At 39.6% G+C, this 20,992-nt stretch overlaps 1 pseudogene; it reads right to left on the bottom strand.

The window, feature by feature from the left end:
* Nucleotides 1–3,191: 3,191 nt before the first annotated feature.
* Nucleotides 3,192–20,992, bottom strand: part of LOC105887761 — an 83,518-nt pseudogene continuing 65,717 nt past the window's right edge.

The raw sequence follows: 20,992 nt of genomic DNA, 5'->3' as shown, positions 1-20,992 counted from the left end.
AATATATTATTTGATAGAAGAAGTAAGACTTGGTGTTAGCTAACCCAGTAGGGTGACTACAGTTTACAACAGTCTATTGTATGTATCAAAGTAACTAGAAGAGAAGTCAAATGGTTTTAGCATTAAGAAAAGATAAATATTCAAGGTAATGCATAGCTCAAGTACACTGATTTGATCTTTACAAATCATATGAATGTATTAAATCATCACATGTACCCCCAAACTATGTATATCTATTATGCACTTATAAAAAATTTAAAGAAAATATTTTAGAAAGTATATTGTGCCAAGAAAGAAAGAATTGAACAAAACAATATGTATTTTACCTTTTAACAAAAAAAAGGGCGGGGGGGACAAAGGCATGTCTGCAGTTTCCATCTGTACTTCCAGGAGGGAAACAAATCTATTTGCAATTTGGCAAAGCATCTAGCCCTCGTAGACAACTGATATCTTGGCTGGGATATGAGAAACCATATAAATACAACTCAAAAATTATGAGCAATTGAGAAATAATTTCTAGATACGAAAAAGTCTGAGGCAACCTCACGTTTCTCCTTAATACGATGACGGTCACTCCTCTCTCTCCAGGGCAAAGTGCCCAAATTTATTATCTTCCACCTTCTCAATGATGATTCACACCCTTGGTGGTTTCATCTCCCACCCTTGAGGGAGGGAAACATACAAGCAGGCAAGTACATTATAAGTCCGGCTCACTCTCTTACCCCCTTTTTTTTCTTTTCGGCTTTTATTTATAAACCATCAAAACATCTGGCCAGTTTACTTAAAGCCCAGATGTTTTTGGCCTATGTTACACTGCTAATCTTTTTTAAACCACATATCTTAGCTTTATGGGTAAACACAGCCTGAGTGAAAGTGAGTGAAGGTTGTCAGCTGATGGAAATTGAGACTAACTGGTAATCAACAATCCACATCTGTTCCTCATTTTTCCATTGCTTCCTGGCTCAATCGAAACTAACGTGCCTAATTTTTCAAGAAATTCCCAGGAAAGTAAAAATCACTTGACAATCTTTACCTTATCTGGATCACAACCTGAAAGAGTCTAGACGTGGCCAGACTCAAAACCAGGACCCATCTCAGAGAACTGTCCTGACTAGACTCACACATTGCACCAGGGGGGTCAAATGAGGATAAGAATTCAAATCCAAAATTGTCAAAACCGTTTGTCACACCATCTCCACCATTCATGTTTTCTTTCCAACTTACGCCAGCATGTTCATGATACATTTCATTAATGACCTTGGAACAAGGCCATCTGGGGAAAGTCCTGCACCAATGCCTCTCAGCATTCTTGGACTGAGAGTTGAAGCACCAATCCAGCCTCAGAAGCTGTGTTGCAACAGTCTAGTCCTACGTTCCATGGTGGTTATAGTCCTTGACCGTGTATAATAGTTTGGCCCAACCAGACAATATGGTATCATATATTGGGTATAAACTAGATCACACTTGCTATTTCTCCATACAGTTTAGAGCTAATAATGAGACTGAAGTACATGTGACCATTCCTATCAAGCTCAAGTTAATTAATTTCTAGTAAATGGGTCAAAAATCAAAACTTTCATCCAACAGACGTGATGTTATAGTTATAGACTAGCACTATGGGAGGCTGAGGCAGGTGGCTTTCTTGAGCTCATGAGTTTGAGACCAGCCTGAGCAAGCATTAGGCTCCATCTCTAAAAAATAGCCAGGCATTGTGGCGGGCACCTATAGTCCCAGCTACTCGGGAGGCTGAGGCAAAAGGATCACTTGAGCCGAAGAGTTGGAGGTTGCTGTGAGCTATGATGCCATGACACTTTACTGAGGGTGACAAAGGCTCTGTCTCTGGAAAAAAAAGAAAATAAACATATTAAATAGCACAAAAACTTGACCACTGAAAGTTATAAAATACAACTATTCATTAGCTTTATAAAACATAAAACTTTTATGTATTTTATCTGTTTAACTATTGCCTATATTTTCTATACCACTATGGCCTGTATTTGACTGTTTTTGGGCTACAAAAACAGCAATTTCATGTGGCTGAAGCCAATATTCATTTATTTAGCATCATGAAATAACTTATTCTATTTATGTTTATAAACTTTGTATGCGAGTATAACATGTAAGCAGAGAAGTGCAAAAATCATACATTTGTAGTTTGAATTATCATAATCTGATATGAAAAACTGAATAAATAAATACCACTTGGGTCAAGAAATAGCCCTCAGAATACTCCCCCAACCCTGGCACATGGTGTGTTACCTCATTTTTTCAGCTCTTATTTAATTTCTCTCCATAATATTTTATAGTTTCTCCTTAAAATAATTTTTAATGTTGAATTTAGGATCCTTGATACATTTATTTATTAATTCTATTACTTGTGTATACTTTTGGATTTTCTGCATGACAATCTTGGCACCTCTAAGTAATGAATTTTATTTTTCTCTTTTCCAGTTCTTATAGCTTTTCTTTTCCTCATCTTATTTTGCTGGCTAGAACCTGCAGTAAAATACTGAATAGAAGAGGTGATAGTAGGAATTTTTGTTTTTAAGATTCAGTCAATTTTATTTTTAAAAAATTATTTTTCAATACCAACAACTATTCTCTAGGACAATTAGGAATAAAGGAACCCCCACTGAAGAGATGGTGGGTTTTATATTTTTTGCTTTTTTGAAACAGAATCTGACTTTGTTGCCATGGGTAGAGTGCTGTGGCATCATAGCTCACAGCAACCTCAAACTCTTGGGCTTCATGCAGTCCTCTTGCCACCACTTCCCAAGTAGCTGGGATTACAGGTGCCCAACACAAAGGCCTGATATTTTTTAGAGATAGGTGTTGCTCTTGCTTAGGCTGGCCTTGAACACCTGAGCTCAAGCAAGCCACCCACCTCAGCCTCCCAGAGTGCTAGGATTACAGCCATGAGCCACCCCACCTGGGCATCAGTCAGTTTTAACTTTCCAAATGATCTCAGAAAGAATTATCAGAAACATCCTCCAGTTATAAAACACAGTCGGATAACCCGTTTACCCCAAAAGAACTACCTGTCTGTGCTGTGAGGTAGCAACCAAAGCCTGTATGATCTGTGGTGGTAGCTCTTGGATTCTAAGCACTACCTCTTCACACAAAGAGTGGTGAACAGGAAGGCACAGAAAGTCACTTTTCATTTTTCCATTGACTCCTGGTGTTTTCATTATATATTCAATGCCTGATTTCAATTTCACAACAAGAAATATCACTATTTATTCTGAAAGGAAATCGTATGTTCCAAGTAGCAGACATTAACGACTTCAAACACGATCTCTAGGAATAATCTGCAGTTCTGAACCATGTTTTAGGAAAACATTTCCAGCAGTCTGTGCAGGATTAATTCCTATTGCATCATTGATGATAATTTCAATTGTTGGAGCAGGAACTTTAAATTCTTCTGCCCCAATTTTAAGACAGCTATAAAAGGTGTACTTTCAGGAACACTAAGTACTTTATACAGCAGCCGGGGGTTCAAGGTCAGCAGGATCTTAAAGGAAACCTTGAACTTGATGAGGCTGGTCTGCACAGAGAACCCGCTCCAACTCTGCCCAGCTCTTCCTAGGAGCCGGAAAACTGGTGATAGTAGGAACTTTTGTCTTCTTAATCTCTAGGGGAAAGCTTCTGACATTTAATCATGAAGCAAAATGTTTTCTCTGGGCCTTTTCTATCTACTCATGGTATCATGTTTAGGCTGGCCTACTTAAAAGATCTAGAAATATTCTCCTTCTGGTTGGGGGGAGGATTTATGTGTAATTAGAGTTACTTTTTCTTTTAATGTTTGGAAGAATTCACTTCCAAACACTAGTGAAGTCACCTGCTCCTGTAGTTTTTGGTTTTAGAGTGTTCTTGACCATGAACTTACTGTTTTGAATGTGCCGATTTTGATGGTTGCACTCTTGAATGTGTCTGATTCAATTGAACTGTTGAATGCATTGTTCATTATACCCTTTTATGATTATTTTAATATCTGGAGTAGTTGTAGTTTTGCTCTGATATTGATTATTGATGTCTTCTTTATTCTTCTACCTGCCTTTTGTCTAAGATTTAGTAAACTTGTTATTTTCTCCAAAGAACTGTGTGTTTATTGTCTTTCTCAGTTCTGGCCTTGTCTGTATCTTTTCCTGCCTGGTATTTTCGTTGGGCTTTTCTAACTGGAAAAGACGATTGAATTGTTTGCCTTTCTTCTTCTATAGCACTCAAAGTTACCCTGGAACAGGGCTTTAGTTTCATCCTACACATTTTGTCATGTAGTAATTTTTAGATCATTCCATTAAAAGTATTTTCTGATTTCTGATGTGACTTCTAGTTTTACCTATGCACCATTTAAAAGTTATTGCTTAATTTTCAAATATGTAGTAACTTCTAATTTGTAGTTGATATCACAGTGGTTAAAGGATGTAGTTTGTATGACACTCCATTATAGCTTGTTGACGTTGCTTTGTCTCAATACATGGTCAATAGTGGTAATTACTCCATGTAAACTTCAAGTGAAAATATATTTTTCATTTATTGGGGTCAGTATTCCATATATCTCATGAGGTCAAGTTTATTAATCACATTGTTCTGACACACAGATTTTTGTATATGCACTCTATCCGTTACTGAGAAAGGAGTGCTAAAATCTTTTAAAATCTTCCACAATGGAGTGGGAAAATATTCTTCTTAGTAAAGTATCTCAGGAATGAAAAAAAATATACCCAAGGTACTCAGTACTACTGTGAAACCAATTTACAATCACTCATACATGCATATGAAAAATGAAACACAACTATAGCCTAGGATGGAGGAGGGAAGGTGGGGAGAGGGCAAGAGAGGGGTGTGGGTCGACAGAGGGAGGGTTGGTAGGGGGACCACACCTATGGAGCATATTGCAAGTACAAGTTGGATCTATCAGGTGTAGAACACAAATGTCTTAATGCTGTAATTGGGTAAATGAGGTGAAGCCTGTGTTGATTAGTAGGATGTAAGCACTCCAATCTGTACAAATAATCAACACATTGAATCCCATAATGGCATAAATGTATTCATGATCTATGTACAAATGACTTAATAAAAAAAAATCTTCCACAATGATATCAAATTTTTCTGTTTCCCGTTCTAGTTCTGCCCTTCTTTGTTTTGTATATTTTGAGGTTTGTTATTAGGTGGATACAAAATGTTTGTATCTTCTAGATTCTTTTTTATTAAATAATTCTTGCCTTAAAGTCAGTTATATGTGAAATAAAATAATTCATTCCCCATTCTTTCGTTTGGCGTTTCCATAGTTTATCTTTCTCTTTCCTTTTATTTTCAGCCTCTCATGTCCTGTGTTTTATGTATATACTCTTGTAAGCAGAGCACATCTTTTTACCTGTGTTGAATAGTATTGTCTTTTAATTGAAGTATATAGTCCATTTAAATTTCATGTAATTACTGTTTATCCCTACTTCTTCTGTCTTATTTTCTTCTTTTTTAACTACTGTGAATTGATTATGTGTTTTTCTTATATACACGCCCATCATCTCATTGTTTTACTGTTCTTGCAATAGCTCCTAAGTTTAAAACATCGTCCTTGATTTATCAAAGCTGTACTTTTACCACTTCCTAGAAAATTCATGGACTTAGTATTCTTTAGCATCTTTTTACACATCTTTTATACTGTCTTCAAATTCTCCCTATATTTTAATCCACAGAAGACATCATTTTATTGACTTTTATAGTCAATATTCACTTAGGTATACTCCTATATTTACAATTTATGTTTCTCCCCATCACTTTCTAAATGCCTCAGTTGCCACATGAACTCTTTTCCCCCATTCTAGTATTACTTCCTTTAATATTTATTTTATTGTGAATCAGCAAATTATGAATTCCCTTAATTTTTTGCTTATGTGAAAATACATTTTTACTTTATTTTTGAAGATATTTTCATGGGATATTTTCTTTCAGTACTTGAAAATACAATCATTTTCTTGACTAAACAGCTGATGGCCTGAAAGAAGTACTGAAATAAGTAAACAAATAAAGGGATGGTATTAGAGCATTAACATGAGTAATCCCAACTGGCTAGAGTTCAGAAGAGGAAAAGGAAACCAAAGCACTAAAACACACACTCACACACCACACGCAAGAACAAATCACATATTCCATGCATTCATCAATAAATGCATTAATTCATTACATTTATATTTTTAATTAGATTGTTACTATATTAGATTCTACAATACAAATGTGCAAAGATGTTCTTTTAATTGTCCTTGGGAGTTATATATATTTGCTTATTTAAAGGGTAATTTTGTACTACTTTGAGTGTTTCTTAAGGACCAATCACCCTTTAACTATTTTTTCTTTCTTTTTTTAAGACAGTCTCACTTTGTCACCCTCAGTAGAGTGCTGTGGCATCATAGCTCACAGCAACCTCAAACTCTTGGGCTCAAGCAATTCTCTTGCCTCAGCCTCCCAAGTAGCTGGGACTACAGGTGCCCACCACAACATACAGCTATTTTTAGAGGCAGGGTTTCACTGTAGCTCAGGCTGGTCTCAAACCTGTGAGCTCAGACAATCCACCCACCTCGGCCACCCAGAGTGCTAGGATTACAGGTGTGAGCCACTGTGTGTGTAAATGTGCTAGGATTACAGGCGTGAGCCCAACCTCCCTTTAACTACTTTTGAAGAAAAGTCATCACATACACTCACATGGGCCCACACAATAAATCTATAGAGTAAACGTGGAAGGAAAAAGGGAAGCTATTGAGCGCTTACCAAGAATGGTATGGATTGATGCTTAGGAAAACAACAATAAACTTTCTACTTTTTCTTTCTTTTTTTTTTTTAAATTTCAAATTAATGTGAGGGCACAAATGATTATATTATATTGTTTGCATTTCTTAGGTAGAGTCTGAGTTGTAGCTGTGCCCCTCATCCAGGAGGTGCCCTAGACCCTGCCTGTTAGGTGAGAGCACACCAATCCTCCTCCCTCCTCCCCTGTCTCCAGCCTTCATCCCCTTCCTCCTCACTTGAGTTTAATAGTGTTTTTCTCTTGTGTGGGTACGTATTTGTTCACCTGCTGGTTTCATATTAGTATGCAGTACATTGCTTGTTATTCTTGTGATACTTTACTAAGTAGAATGTCCTCCAACTCCATCCAGGTTAATACAAAAGATGTAAAGTCTTCAGCTTTTTATAGCTGAATAGTACTCCATAGTATACGTATACCACAGTTTTATTAATCCATTTGGGTATAGATTAGCACTTGAGTGATTCCATATCTTGGTGGTTATGAATTGATCTATGATAAACATTCTAGTGCATATTTCCTTATGGTAAAATGATTCTTTTTCTTCTGGGTATATACCTAGTAATGGGATTGTGAGATCAAATGGAAGGTCTACTTGTAGCTGTTTGAGGATTCTCCATACTTCTTTCCAAAGAGGCTGTGTTAGTTTGGAATCCCACCAACTGTATACAAGTGTTCCCTTTTCTCCATACCCTCGCCAGCATCTACAGCTCTGGGACTTTGTGATGTGGGCCATTCTCACTGGGGTTGGGTGGTATCTCAGGGTGGTTTTGATTTGCATTTCTGTGATGATTAGGGCCAATGAGCATTTTTTAAATGTATCTGTCTGTCTTCTTTGGAGAAGGTTCTGTTCATATCTGTTGCTCAGTGATAAATTGTATTATTTCTTCTTTTTTTGTTGATTAATTTGAGTTATCTGTCAGATTTGTAACATGCAAATATCTTTTATTTATTTATTTTTTGAGACAAAGTCTCACTATGTTGCCCTCTGTAGAGTTCTGTGGCCTCACAGTTCACAGCAATCTCCAACTCTTGGGCTTAAGTGATTCTCTTGCCTTAGTAGCTGGGACTACAGGCACCCACCACAATACATGGCTATTTTGTTGTTGTTGTTGTTATTGTTGTTGGGCAGGCCTGGGCTGGGTTCAAACCCACCAGCCCTGGTATATGTGGTCAGCACCCTAGCCACTGAACTATAGGCAAGAAGTCACAAATATCTTACATTCTGAAGGTTGTCTACTTGCTTTAATTGTCATGCCCTTACCAGTACAGAAGCTTTTAATTAAGTCCATTTATTTATACTTGTTGTTGTGATTGTCAATGGAGTTTTTTAATAAAATCATTCCCCAGGCCAGTATCATCAAGAGTTTTTCCTATGCTTTCTTCTAGGATTTTTTTTTATCATAGTGTGTCTTCGGTATAAATCTTTTTATCATTGTGAGTCAGTTTTTCTAAGTGGTGAGAGACACAGGTCCAGTTTCAGTCTTTCACATGTGGTTATCCAGTTCTTCCAACACCATGTAATGAATAGGAATTCTTTTCCCCAGGGTATGCTTTTGTTGGGTTTATCAAAGATCTAGATGGCAACATGAGGCTGGTTCCATCTCTAGGTTTCCTACTCTGTTGCATGTGTCTATGTCTCTACTTTGGGGCCAATACCATGCTGTTTTGACCACTGTGGCCTTGTAACATAGCCTAAAGTCTGGTACAATGATGTCTCCAGATTTTTTTTTTTTATTAAGAATTGCGTTGGCTATAGGGTTTTTTCTGATTCTCGGCTAAATAAAGGACTATTTTTTTGAGTTCTTCAAAGTATGATGAAACAACAATAAACTTTAACAGCAGGACAGAAAGAAAACAATACAATGAAAGGAAATATTTTTCAGAAATGAAAAATACAAGGTGTTCTTATGTGGTTTTTACTATGCTTTCATTTAAAATAATCATTCTTAAAAATGATTATCTTGGAGAAAGATAATGCAATATGGGAAGAGGGTCTGCATTGAGACTATCTGAGTTTGGTAGCCCAATAACCCACACTTGCTCAGGTAATCAGGAGAAAATGTAGGTGATGCTTGCTGGATATATTCATGTTGAGAAGATAATGAATGAACATTCCGGGCAAAAGCAAGGCAGCTAATGAACAAAGCCCTCTTAGAAAGAATTCCAAGCAATCCTCTATAGAAGAGAGGCATGCCACAAGCCTAGAAGAAGGAAAGCGTGTCTAGCAGAGTGTTCCCTCTGTCCTGTGCCTCAGCATGGTTCCTTCACAGGATGCTTGCTGCCGAAAGCAATAATCGGCAGTCTCAAGCATGGCACAAATGTCCTCTCCATCCTCACTCATTTAACTCAGCAGTCTTTGATTTGGTTCTCCATGTACTTCCACCCATTTGACCCTGTACCTGCCTCCCCGAGCCAACCCAGGCCCTCGCTTCTGTTTCTCATTTGTGGGCACCTCCCCACTTTCTCATTTGTGGGCACCTCCCCACTACTAGCTATTCCTGCTCTTTTGGACACAATCTGGAACTCGCTCTCTGGCTCCATGCACTGTGGCTGCAGCCAGAGAAACACTCCTGCTTTCCCCATGCCCCACTGGCACTATTTCACTTTCTTTTTCTTTTTCCCCCCTGGTCTATAAAAGTAATGCCTTTTTTCTGGACCCTGCTATCAGAAAGTGTTTATGTTAGACTGCTATAATACAACTGTCAAAGATATGAAAACATTGAATACAAAAATCAGCAGAAAAGGCTTTAGAGGTAAAGCTGTGTTTTCTTTAGAAATTCAAAGGAAGAAGGACAATCTTTAAAAGTATTCAATATCGTTTGCTTCTACCCTATATTTAGGATTTGGAGAGCTCTTTCAAAAATAACAAATAAAAACCTGTAAGCTCTACCTTGTGCTTTTTAATAGCCGAGATCCATCTGTTTCCTCTTCTCCATGGTGTTATGGCTCTCTCCTGGCCCATCAATTACATAGTAATAGGTCCTTCCCAAAGAAAGGGACAAAATAGGATAATTGACATCTCTCCCAGTCTTAGAGTACTGAAGTTCAATTATTCTTTGCTTTAATAGACCTTCCCCCCATCTCCCTGCCCCAATCATAAATCATATGTGCTATGCATTTCCAATGAGCTTCTCAACCTACAAGAGAGAGTGGTAGGAGAGTTGGTTTGTAGTCTTTCATTCTCAGCAGAACTTTGGCATTTATCCACACAGCTCTGTGCAGATGTACTTTTTGCTCAGGCCTGTGTTGGGAAGGTGGCCACCGAGAACAGGTAGCACAGTGTTTCTGTAGTGGTCCTGCTTCTTTTGCCAGTGCAGTGCCAGACCGAGGTGTAAATGACAATTCATTACAACAGACTACAATCAATTGTGTTGTGCAATCAGCCCAATGGTAACCATTCTCCAAATGGCTCGCTGAGGCTATTTCAAAGCTTAGATTTCTCTCCTGAGTATCTTTTCACTCTAGGGAGGAAAAGAATCACTCTTCTGTTGTTATTAATGTAATGTGACTTGGCATGTGCCTGCCTTTAGGAAAGTAAAAATCTCCAACTTGAGGTTATTTGGCTATTAGACGGTTCTGTCTATTATAATGAATTATTGCTGTTGGCTAAGCAGCAGTTTGATTATTTAGAATATTTTAAAACTCAGTATGGAAGCTACATCACAGAAGCCTCTTAGGATACTTGAGGGCAGACTGAGTTAGGTACACACTTCCTACATAATCCCTTGCTGATGAGATCCTGTCACTGAGATTGTGTAGGGGGGTGATGGTTTACACCCCAAGACATCATTAGTTGCTAAACCATATGTGTTCACTCTCTGAGATCTCAGTCTAATATGTGAGGGCTAACATTTAAGTTTGCAAACTCATCCTTGCTGAACAGCACTAGGCCATCTCTGAAGTGTTCCTCTTGGGAAGCTCTGCACTGATGCCAGTGCCTTTTCCTAGAATGACCATCAAAGCTGTTGTCATAAGAGATCTGATGATTAAGTTTGTGAACTTGCCACTGTACACTTACATCAGTAGCACCATACAAACAACTCAGTAAGTTTTCATAACTGGGGTATATCAGCATCTCCCAGCTGTGTTTGTGTTGATGTGTGGCAGGGTCTTACTGAGTGGTGTTCCTTATTGTTGTATGTTTTTGTGTGCCATGTGATAACAGCTTTGATGGTCATTCCAGGAAAAGAGTTCCAAAATTGCTTTGAAATGTGGATGAGGTGCTGGCATCAGCACCTGGCTTCCCAAGGGGAGCACATCAATCGTGATTGTAGTGATATTCAATAATGAGGCTCATAGCCCTTTCTGTAGGAGGATGTCTCAAACTTAATTGTCAGGCATATATGCTACTGTCCAATACTTGGACTACCTAAAGCAAAAGTCACAAAGTCACAAACTGGCAGATAACACTTAAAAAAATCACAAGATTTCACATAAAAATTTGTGCTTATAGCTTGTCATGAAAATGACAAGTGGGTAGAAAAGGACAGTGTGGGTAGAACGAGGCAGCATGATCTCCATCAGCTAAAGGCAAGAAAACACAGCCTCCTCTACAGACAGGGCAGGGCATGGGCTCGCCACTCACTTGTCTGGCTGCCCTGGACATTTATGGTCATGAATCTCATAACTCCTTCTGAAAGTCCAGTTACTAAGTATGAGATTGATGCTCAGGGTTGGGAGTCCTGAAAGTGAGTAGGAATAGATAGGCCTTCCATCTAGGAGCAGGAATAGTTGAGCTTTGTTTCAAGCTGTACTCATAGGATCTGGCCCATGGTGACCAGCTTCTCCTGGAATCACAGAGATCATGTAAATCTCTCCATCTCTGCACCACATGTAGCAACCAAATTTCCTTATGTCTAATATCATTTTCATTCTCATTGTAAGATTAGATTCTGTGACACTAGACTCTTTTTCTTGATTGCGCACACTAGTCTTGCCACCTCCCAACATAAATGCACGCTCATGAAGGAAGGGAGGGACCATGCAATTTCTTTATTGTTCCCATATTATTTAATACATGTTAAAAGCTCGCTACTTATTGAATGGGTCAACTTAAGAGATGCTAATTCATTTTTCAATGTCTCAACATATTCACTCACACACAGGAATTTTTCCTTTTTGGCCTCCTAATACCATTCACATCTTTGAATCTATGTGGGACATAGTGAGATTTTGTTATAGAAATTGCTTCTCTATTGAGAGATGCTCTATACATGTAATGCATTGTATTAAAAATAAAATTTTGGCAGGGAGAAGCTCTGGTCTAAATGCTGTGGAAGGCTCTGATAGATAGAACGAATCTTGAAGTTGAAAAAAGTGTGATTTTTGTGTTAATTTTCAAAAGACCACTGGCTTGGAGGACATCAATTGTGATATGCAAGAAACTGTCTCTCTAGATATAGTAATAATTTCAATGTGGGTAGTAAGAAGTATTTTTGAAGGAGAGAGTATATGAATGCCACAAAAGACCCATCAAAATGGAGGGCAATGGGGTTTTATACACATTCTTCTTCTGTGTTTCAAAGTGTGGGAACCAGATCCCAGACCTGAGTGGGAAATTTTATGTCATTTAGTAAGTAGAGCTCTTAAATAAGCTCCTGTTAACTCTGCTACAGTGACTGTCAAGTTGACTTGAAAACTTATAAAAGGGATCAATTGGCACTGTAGAAGGCCGGCTTACCAAGCCAGCTGACTCAGAATGCTTCCCCATGTTACCTGAAGCCATTTTTCTTCTTTTCATTCAGAACACTGAATTTAATAAACCAACATTATTGCATCTGTTAAAAATATTGCAGCAGTTAGAAGATGTAAGGGAGGATGGAGAAAGAATACACCTCCTTTGTTTTCATCATCAGGAATGATGGTCATCAGCCCGTTGCTGAAAGGTGCCAGTTTGCAGGAGAGGGGTCTGTTTCTGCCTAAGTCACTATTTTCTTCCTGGAAGTGAGCTAAGGGTCAGTTCAAAACAAAGTGTTTCCAGCCCTTAAGAGTCAGTATCGAATCTGCTTTATTAAATGAAGATTAACCATTTGACTTATATCCCAAAAAATCTTGTCTTGAAATTGCCTTGATGAGAACAAAAGTCCTAGTTAGCCCCCAGAACAACTTTTGTGATAACCAAGCCCCCTACCCTTAAAAAGAAACTTCCATTGAATCCTTTAGTCCCAGCCCCCTCAAGGGTGAGGAGAACTCTGAGAAGAGGCCTGAAGATAAGGGAATGGTAGGGAGGGGGAAGAACTACAAGGGGAAACTTGAAGATAAGAAAGTGCATAGGGAGGAGAGGCTGGACGCACCCTGCCCCCCCTTGTACTATGCAATTCCCTCCCCCAAGGTTAACCGCAATGATTCAGCTTCTGTACTTCTGCCTGCTTGCTGTGACGCAGAAATAGAATATAAAGACCCATTTGATCTGTCATTCGAGGTTGCTTGCCTCCTAAGGCAAGGACCCCTACAGGTGTAATAAATTTCTATTTGCATAAAAGTGGGGTCCATGTCTCCTTCTCAGCTGTGTGACTCATAAGACTTTAAGATGCACAAACCTCATCATCCCAATAAAGTCCTCTTCTCTTATGAAAATAACCCAGAGAGAATTCCAGACAACCACTGGGATCTAAACTTCACAGAGACTTTTATTCTGGTCTATGTATTATACTAAATTATTAGGACTACATGAGCTAAGTTACATGCTTATTATATGACCATACCCATGATGGGAGTCATACCCTACGTGAAAGAGGGGCATTTTCAAAATAGCAATAACAACTTAAAAATGCATAAGTTTATAACCTCTGCATAATGGAATGAGAGCATCCTTCATTGGTAGTGAAGTTAACATTAAGATAGGTGCATTGGAGACCTTGGGATGTAGATGTTTAACGTGTCCTTGGTAAACTAGCAACTTGAACTAAGAAAAGTACATCAAGGACAGAGAAAAACTTAATTATAAGACAAACGATTATACATATAAAGGCAGGAAAATATTGAGGGTTACAGTGGATGAGGAGCCAATGGCCTGTTAGTAGTGTGAAAGGCTGAGAGAACCCAGGGTGAGTGTCAGGACATAACTGCATCAGAATGAGAACTGAATCCGGACTGACAGAACTCTGGGTCCAAGGGAAAAAGAGCTAGAGAGATTGGAGGGAGTGTAGCACAAAGTAGGGCTTCAAGGAACAGCTCAAGGTTTGGCAGGAGTCTTGTCTCTAAAGGACACGTCTGAGAGTGATACTCCAGGCTTCATGAAAACAAAAGCTATTAATTGTATGGAAACTTTTCCATCTTCATTGAAATAAGAAGCAAGCAATAGGGACATTAGCTATGATGGGACTTGCATATATCATATTTGGAATGCTATCAAGAACTTTCCATTTCAGATCCATCTCTGGACTTGTTTAACTCAGTCCAGGAAAACTGCAATGTGATTCTGCCGAGAACTGAGGGAGTGGCAAAGGTGATTTTGTATCGTCCTGTCTAGATCAAGATGTGCACAGCCCTGAACCATGTTAGGACCTTAAGTTCTCAAGATATCTCCACTGTGTAGGAATTATTAGTGTCCGGTTACAGATGTGTACACTGAGTCCCAGGGGTTTAAATTTCCTATCTGGACCTCAACCCAGATTTACTGACTGCAGTTCTCATGCATTTTCAACTATGTTATGCTGCCTACAATTACATGAAAATATGTGTCTCTTTCTCTTTTTATAAGTCTTTGCAAAGAAGAAATGTATAGTGATGTGTTTTATAAGAGGAATTGCCCCAGTAAGGCTCCTTTGTCTAAGGCAGAAATTGAGAGAGCACAACAAGTGGACAGCCCTTGGATTTAGGGAAAGGACTGGTGGACTGTAGAGTTTGGAAAAATCTTCTAGTTCATTTCTTTTTTTTCTTTTTTTTTTCTCCAGCACAATCCTTTTCTGGATCAATCATATTCTCTACTCATGGATGACATTTAAGAGCAGGATACATAGTCCCTGTGTCTCCTTGAGGACTATCTTCATCTTCTCAACTAGGCGGCTGTTTTATTTTTTTCTTCATTTCTAAAATTTAAGAAGACAGGTAATATCTTACCAGGCAGTGCAGAGATGCTAAGTGTGGTGCCAGCTGCCCGAGTGTCCCACGGCTCTGCAAATGTCACCTGTCCTGTTTGTTCACTGGGAGTTGATCTGAAGATAGCTCCACAGCTTTTAAAAAATGTGTCTCCATAATTATTTTATGCAGAATGTCAAGTTGTCTATTATGTATTTGGAGGGAAAATCGGTTAAAGGGGAGGCTCTCATTTTTGGCAGACAGAGCCAGCAGTGAAACTGGAAATGCAGTCTCATCACATTCCCGCACACATGATCTGGTGGCCATTCCCCAACCAGCAATACGGAGGGGAATTTATTTTCTATTCACAGCTTTCCTTTCTAGTGCATGTACACACGCATTACGAGTACTGTAAGTGAACTACAGTCTCCTCTCTGGAAACCATGTCCTGCGTCAGTCCTACTGATACAGAACCTCTTCTGAACGCTTATATCTTACTGCCTGCCTTGCTGTCTGCTGTCCCTCATGTGCACCTGAGATGTAGCCACTGCAAATGACAGTCCTTCAGAGCACTGGTGACCCTGGGGAGTGAATACCCACAGCAGTAGACTCCTACTCCTGAGTTTGCAGCAGCTTCTTTGCAGTAAATATTTCCCTCTAGAACTATTCGAGCTTTTTTTGCAGTTTTTGGCCGGGCCTGGGTTTGAACCTGCCACCTCTGGCATATGAGGCCGGTGCCCTACTCCTTTGAGCCACAGGCACTGCCCAGAACTATTCTTTACTCTCTGGGCTTGACCTCTAGTAAATACATAGCTGCCTAGAAATTGAAATGAGCAATTGACTTCTCGCAATATGATTGTGGCTTGAAGTTTATAGGGAAAAAAAGATGATAAATCATTCCTCTTCCTTTATTTCTCCCATCTCTGAGAATCTATGATGCTTCATAAAGATTTTTTAGGGATAGAAATAGAAATGAATTAAATATCTTCCCCTCAATCGCTCTCAGTTTTGAGGGTTGAATAAGAGACTGTATTCTTCTTTTATCTTTAGGATTTTATTCCATAATAACATGGATGCCCCTTAGAAACGCCACAGTTCATTTGCTTGGTGGAAACTGGCTCTATAACATCATTAAATATTTATGTGGTTTTGTGGGGAAGCAAAGATCAATAGAGGTCCTTCTGGCCATGGGATTATAATGCTGGTTTTCTTTCTCTGCTCTACTTATTATTTATTAAATACTTTAGTGTGAACAACACTGTCCTAGATCTTGAATGTGACCGAATGAGAGGACCATACACGGGCTCTGGACAGTGATGGCATCCTGAAACTTTGAACTTTGTTGAAATGCGTTTAAAATTATAGAAGACACGCCCATGACAAACGTTTTATCAGTCCCTATTATGTTTCAAGACAACACTGAACTGCACGTTCAATCCAATCCGTGTCTTTATATCCTTTGGAAATGTACCAAATTTAATTAGCCATGGCATTCGAGATTCTCTAAAGTCATCACGAAAATGCTGACTTTAGATAAAAAGAATGAGACGTGAAATGTTTCTCGACCTGGGTGCATTTTCATGGTGACTTTAGAAAAAGTCTAAATGATCAAGACCGAGCTGAAGCATATAAGATGCTGAAGAAGGGATGGTAGACCGGTGGGTCTTGCGTGGGAAGGGAAGCCGAGAGACTTGTCCCAAACACGCAAACCGTGAGGTGCATAAATCACTAGCTGGGTCTGCCAGTGTTCAGAGAACTTGACCGAGAAATTCAGAAACTAAAGCCTCCTGAATTGGCCCTGGGTTCTATATCATGAGTCAATGTCCTCTTCCACCCAGGAAGAGTTTGGCCCGGGGAGAGAGGAGTCTAAAGTTTGAACAAGGACTAATTCTCACCAGAGGCTCCTCCCAGCTGCTGCTGTCACTCCTGCACTGCCCTGTTCTCAGCCTTCCTTTCACCTGTCCTTTGAGAGAAAAGAGGTTGAGCTTCTGAGTTAGTCCTCGCTGAGATGACAAAGACTATGAAATGCCTTGAAGCCATTCACCGCGTGGTATCCTGGGGTCTGAAAGAGTTCAAGTCCTCTCTGGTGGCTATGTGGCTTTGAAGTTTCAGGAGGAACTATAGTAAACAAAACATGCCACATGATCAGACCTCAAAGTGGGCGGCAACTTGTTCAGTTCTATTTGCACATTGAGCTGGAATTAGGGGAAGGAGGAAATGAAAGGCAAAACCTCTCCGGCCATTGATTGCCTAAGTGGAGGGGAGTCCTGCTGATTCTCAGTTATTCTTTTCCCTGGCTTTCCTAGTGACAGGGATGTGTCCGGCCTGTCATTGGTTCCCGGTGGGGATGAAGCAGCCTCTCTCTGGTGTGATTCACTTGTCTCTCAGACTGTCTCTCCCAGGTTTTCCCAGGTGCCTTTGTTGCTATGGTTGCTTCTGAGCACACATAAGATGCTAAAAATAAATTCCAAGTGAAACTTTCCAGCTGCCTGGAAAAAGAGTTTTCTGCTCTCTTTGTACTTATATCCAATTGGCATACAGTTGATATGCTCTGAGAAGCTGGACTGAATACAGATGCCATGCCCAGAGTCAGCAGATGGGCTGGGGGTGGAGAGAAACTTTATAGGTTAAAGACTGCCAGGGGAGTCAAAGCCTACACTCCATGACCTTGCCTAACCGTGTGCCTTTGAGAAATCGGTGTCATTTCTCAGGGTCTCAGCTTCTCTGACTGGGAACTGCAAAGAACATCAAAAAAGCATTCTCATTTTAAGAGTGTGCTTTCTGATTTTGAATTTAAAACATTTCTGTGTATTAGACCTGATTCCTGCACCCACTGTGAAAGCCTGGGCGGCTGAGCATTATTGCCTCAAATTATTATCAAAGAAAACTTTTTAACAGTGTGCTTTATGAGACCCGATGTCAGCCTTCATATGACAAAAATTATACACAGACATACAGACTCTGGTTTGGGGTTTGCTTTTTCATTCATGCCCTATTTTCTTATTCAATAAATCATGACTGTGTTCTTTCAAGACGTTAGTTTTTTTTAATACAGCTGGCATTGAGCTGAGTGCTGTTAAGAAAAGTTAAGTGCTGGAGAGACTTAGGTATCAAATGAAAAGACTATAGATAGGAATGAGATGATATTAACTTAGTAGGAATAAGTTATAATATATATAATAAATATTTATGGGCAGCGCCTGTGGCTCAAAGGAGTAGGGCACCAGCCCTATATGCCAGAGATGGTGGGTTCAAATCCAGCCCCGGCCAAAAACTCCAAAAAAAAAACCAAAAAACCCATATATATATATGTATGTGTGTATATATATATATTCTGATTACAAAATATTGTGTTAACTCTTAAATAAATTAGAAAAATATCTAAAGTTAACATTATTTCAGTGGCTCACGCCTACAATCCTACCATTCAGGGAGGCCAAGCCGGGTGGACTGCTTGAGTTCAGGAGTTTGAGACCAACCTGAGCAAGAGTGAGCTCCCCCCTACTAAAAACCAAACAAAAAAAGCCAAGTGTGTGGTGGGTGCCTGTAGTTCCAGCTACTCAGAAAGTCGAGGCAAGAGGATCATTTGAGGTTGCTGTGAGCTGTGATGACATAGCACTCTACCCAGGTGAGAGAGTGAGACTCTGCCTCAATAAATAAATGAAAAGTTCACATTATTTGATTTTCTACTAATAATAGTCCTGCCATTTTGTCGCTTAATTTCTGTTAAGGTGACTCTGCAAATCTGAGATATAAGAAGAACGGTGGGGGAAAAATCCCAAGTTAAATGGGAAATACGTTAATGAATTAAATGGAGTATCACATTTAATTCATGGAGAGACTAAATGATACAGCCAATTAGTGCCAATGACATTCAATCCACACCAAATATGAAGAATGCAAAGATTCAACTGGAATCTATTTACCAATCTCCAGAAGTGCCCTTCAGGGCAGCAGCTTCAAAAGTTCTCTAGTTACAGAGCAGGAACAGAGTCTAGAGTGTTTCCATGATGTTTCTGCTGTCTGCTGGGTTATATGCTCTGGATCTGCGTGGAGCAGAGTGACTGCCATCTTTTTAGGGAGAGTGTAAGACGTGGTTTTTCTCTTATTACCTGTATGTAAAGTAATAAACTTGGTGAGCCTGCAAGCTTTGTATTCCAAAATTAACTCTCCTGGGCTTGGAAACCTTTGCTAAATAACAAGACACTATGGAAATCTTGATAGGGGCAGAGAGAGAATACAGCTCCGAGGAAGGGTGGTGCTTAGAGACTTTGTGGATTTGCAAGCAAATTCAGAAATAGAGGATTCCTTAGGAACTTTGAAAGACATTCAAATGGGAAGTTGTGCTTCGAAGCAGGGAGAGATGGGAGTCTTCTAGCTGCTGATAACCAGCAGAGAAAGTACAGAAGGGAATGATCATTGCATGTACTAGATCTCATGATTAAATAGCTCTGGGACTAAATTCCAGCTTTTCCTAGCTGCAAACCAAAGGTGAATAAGCAGAATTAATTTGTTGAGTGCACTACTTTAGTAAGTTGAACAGTTCAGGGCCAAGACTAGAACTTAGAAGAACCAAATCACCAAATCTATAGAATCTTTCACGCAGTAGGCATTTGTGTATGTAGATACTTCCTTCCAAAGTTTCCCTTGCACTTAATCTCTGCTGTGCTGGGACAAATACTATAGGAGCTGCAAGAGATAGGAGACGAGGTTGCATGTAGCAGGATGTTGGAGTGGGGAAATTAGCACCTGGAATGACCATGGATGGTTGATCAGTAGTTTATGTCAGTGGAATCACGGTAATGCAGGACAAATGCTAGTATATAAAGTCACATACAGCAGCATCACAGACTGCACAGGACAATTAATTAACTGCGTAAAAGTTACAAGAATTCCCTCCGTTAGACTTAGTTGACAGATAAAGGACCCTCGCTTTTCCCAATAAATAATCACTCAGCATCAAATTTATATAAGACACTATGTTAAAACTCATACTATTAAAATACAGTGATTTTTAAAATAGATTTCTTGAATGCACATGACTTCTGTGACATCTCACACTTTTTTGAACTGGATTTTGTTAAGAGGGGAGAGAAGATTGAAACAGAAGCACCTGTGCAAACTGTGATGGCAGACAACCCCAGGCACACAGGGCTGGCAGCAAGTGGACAGCTGAAGATGGACATGGAAGAGTCAACCTTGGCTCATCTAGAAGGAAGAAGTGGAAAATGACACTCGTAGGGAGGAGGTGCCATGTGAACAGAGAAATTGCAAGCCCAGGGCTATTATCAAGCTTAATCTGGTAAAGTTGAGCATCAAGCTGAGATGCTTCCATCTGTTCAAACTGATAAGTCTGGGGGGAGAGGCAGAGGAGGTAAAAATGATTCCCTGCCCTCGCAGACTGAAGTAAACATAGGGGTCACTGGGCGGCTCAGCTGGGAAATGCCCCTCTAAGCAAGACTCCTCACTAACAGGACAGAAGACAATTTGAAGAATGGTCGCATGTGGAAATTCAATTTTGGTTTTCTTATGTGAAAGATCATGCTATCTGTACGGGCTGGCAATAACAGAATTTCCTTTCTGGGGCTCTAGAAGTTGAGAAGGTGCTTCCTTGGTAAGATCTAATCAGCCTCTCTGCATCCTGTGTCTTTGAGGTATTAAAGTTGAGCCTAGTGCTGTACCCTTAGGCTCTGGCCCAAGACCTTTCGATGAGCAAATGATGGGCTTATTTACAAAAGGGCAGACAATATTGCTGGAAAAACCACTTGTGTACCCCACATAATCTTCCTAGGAAATTACAAAACTATATCAAACCATATAAAAGTCATTCTTAATATCCCAACAGGGTATAGAATGGATTAGAAGGAAAAGAGAATGAAGGTAAAAAAGCCAATAAGAAGTTTAGTGCCCTAGTTCTCGACAAAGGCAATAGGAGCCTAAACTAGTTAATGGCAGGAAATAGAAGAGCAGCGAGAGAGCAGGTCTCTCACAAAGGCAGAACACAGAGAAATCAGGCGAGGGAGAGAGAGTACTAAAAGAAGACTGATGTTTAGTATTAACAGGGGACACTGGTTTTAGAGGTCAAAGTCAATGTCAGACACAGTCCTTTAGAAGTATTAGGAGGCTGGCCGACTTGAGACTGTGGCTAAGTGGAACTAGAATTCAAACAGA

Source organism: Otolemur garnettii, unplaced genomic scaffold (assembly GCF_000181295.1).
Source record: "Otolemur garnettii isolate 467f Iridium unplaced genomic scaffold, OtoGar3 scaffold00116, whole genome shotgun sequence".
In the NCBI taxonomy this organism is placed as follows: domain Eukaryota; kingdom Metazoa; phylum Chordata; class Mammalia; order Primates; family Galagidae; genus Otolemur; species Otolemur garnettii.
This window is presented reverse-complemented; position numbering and strand designations above follow the sequence as displayed.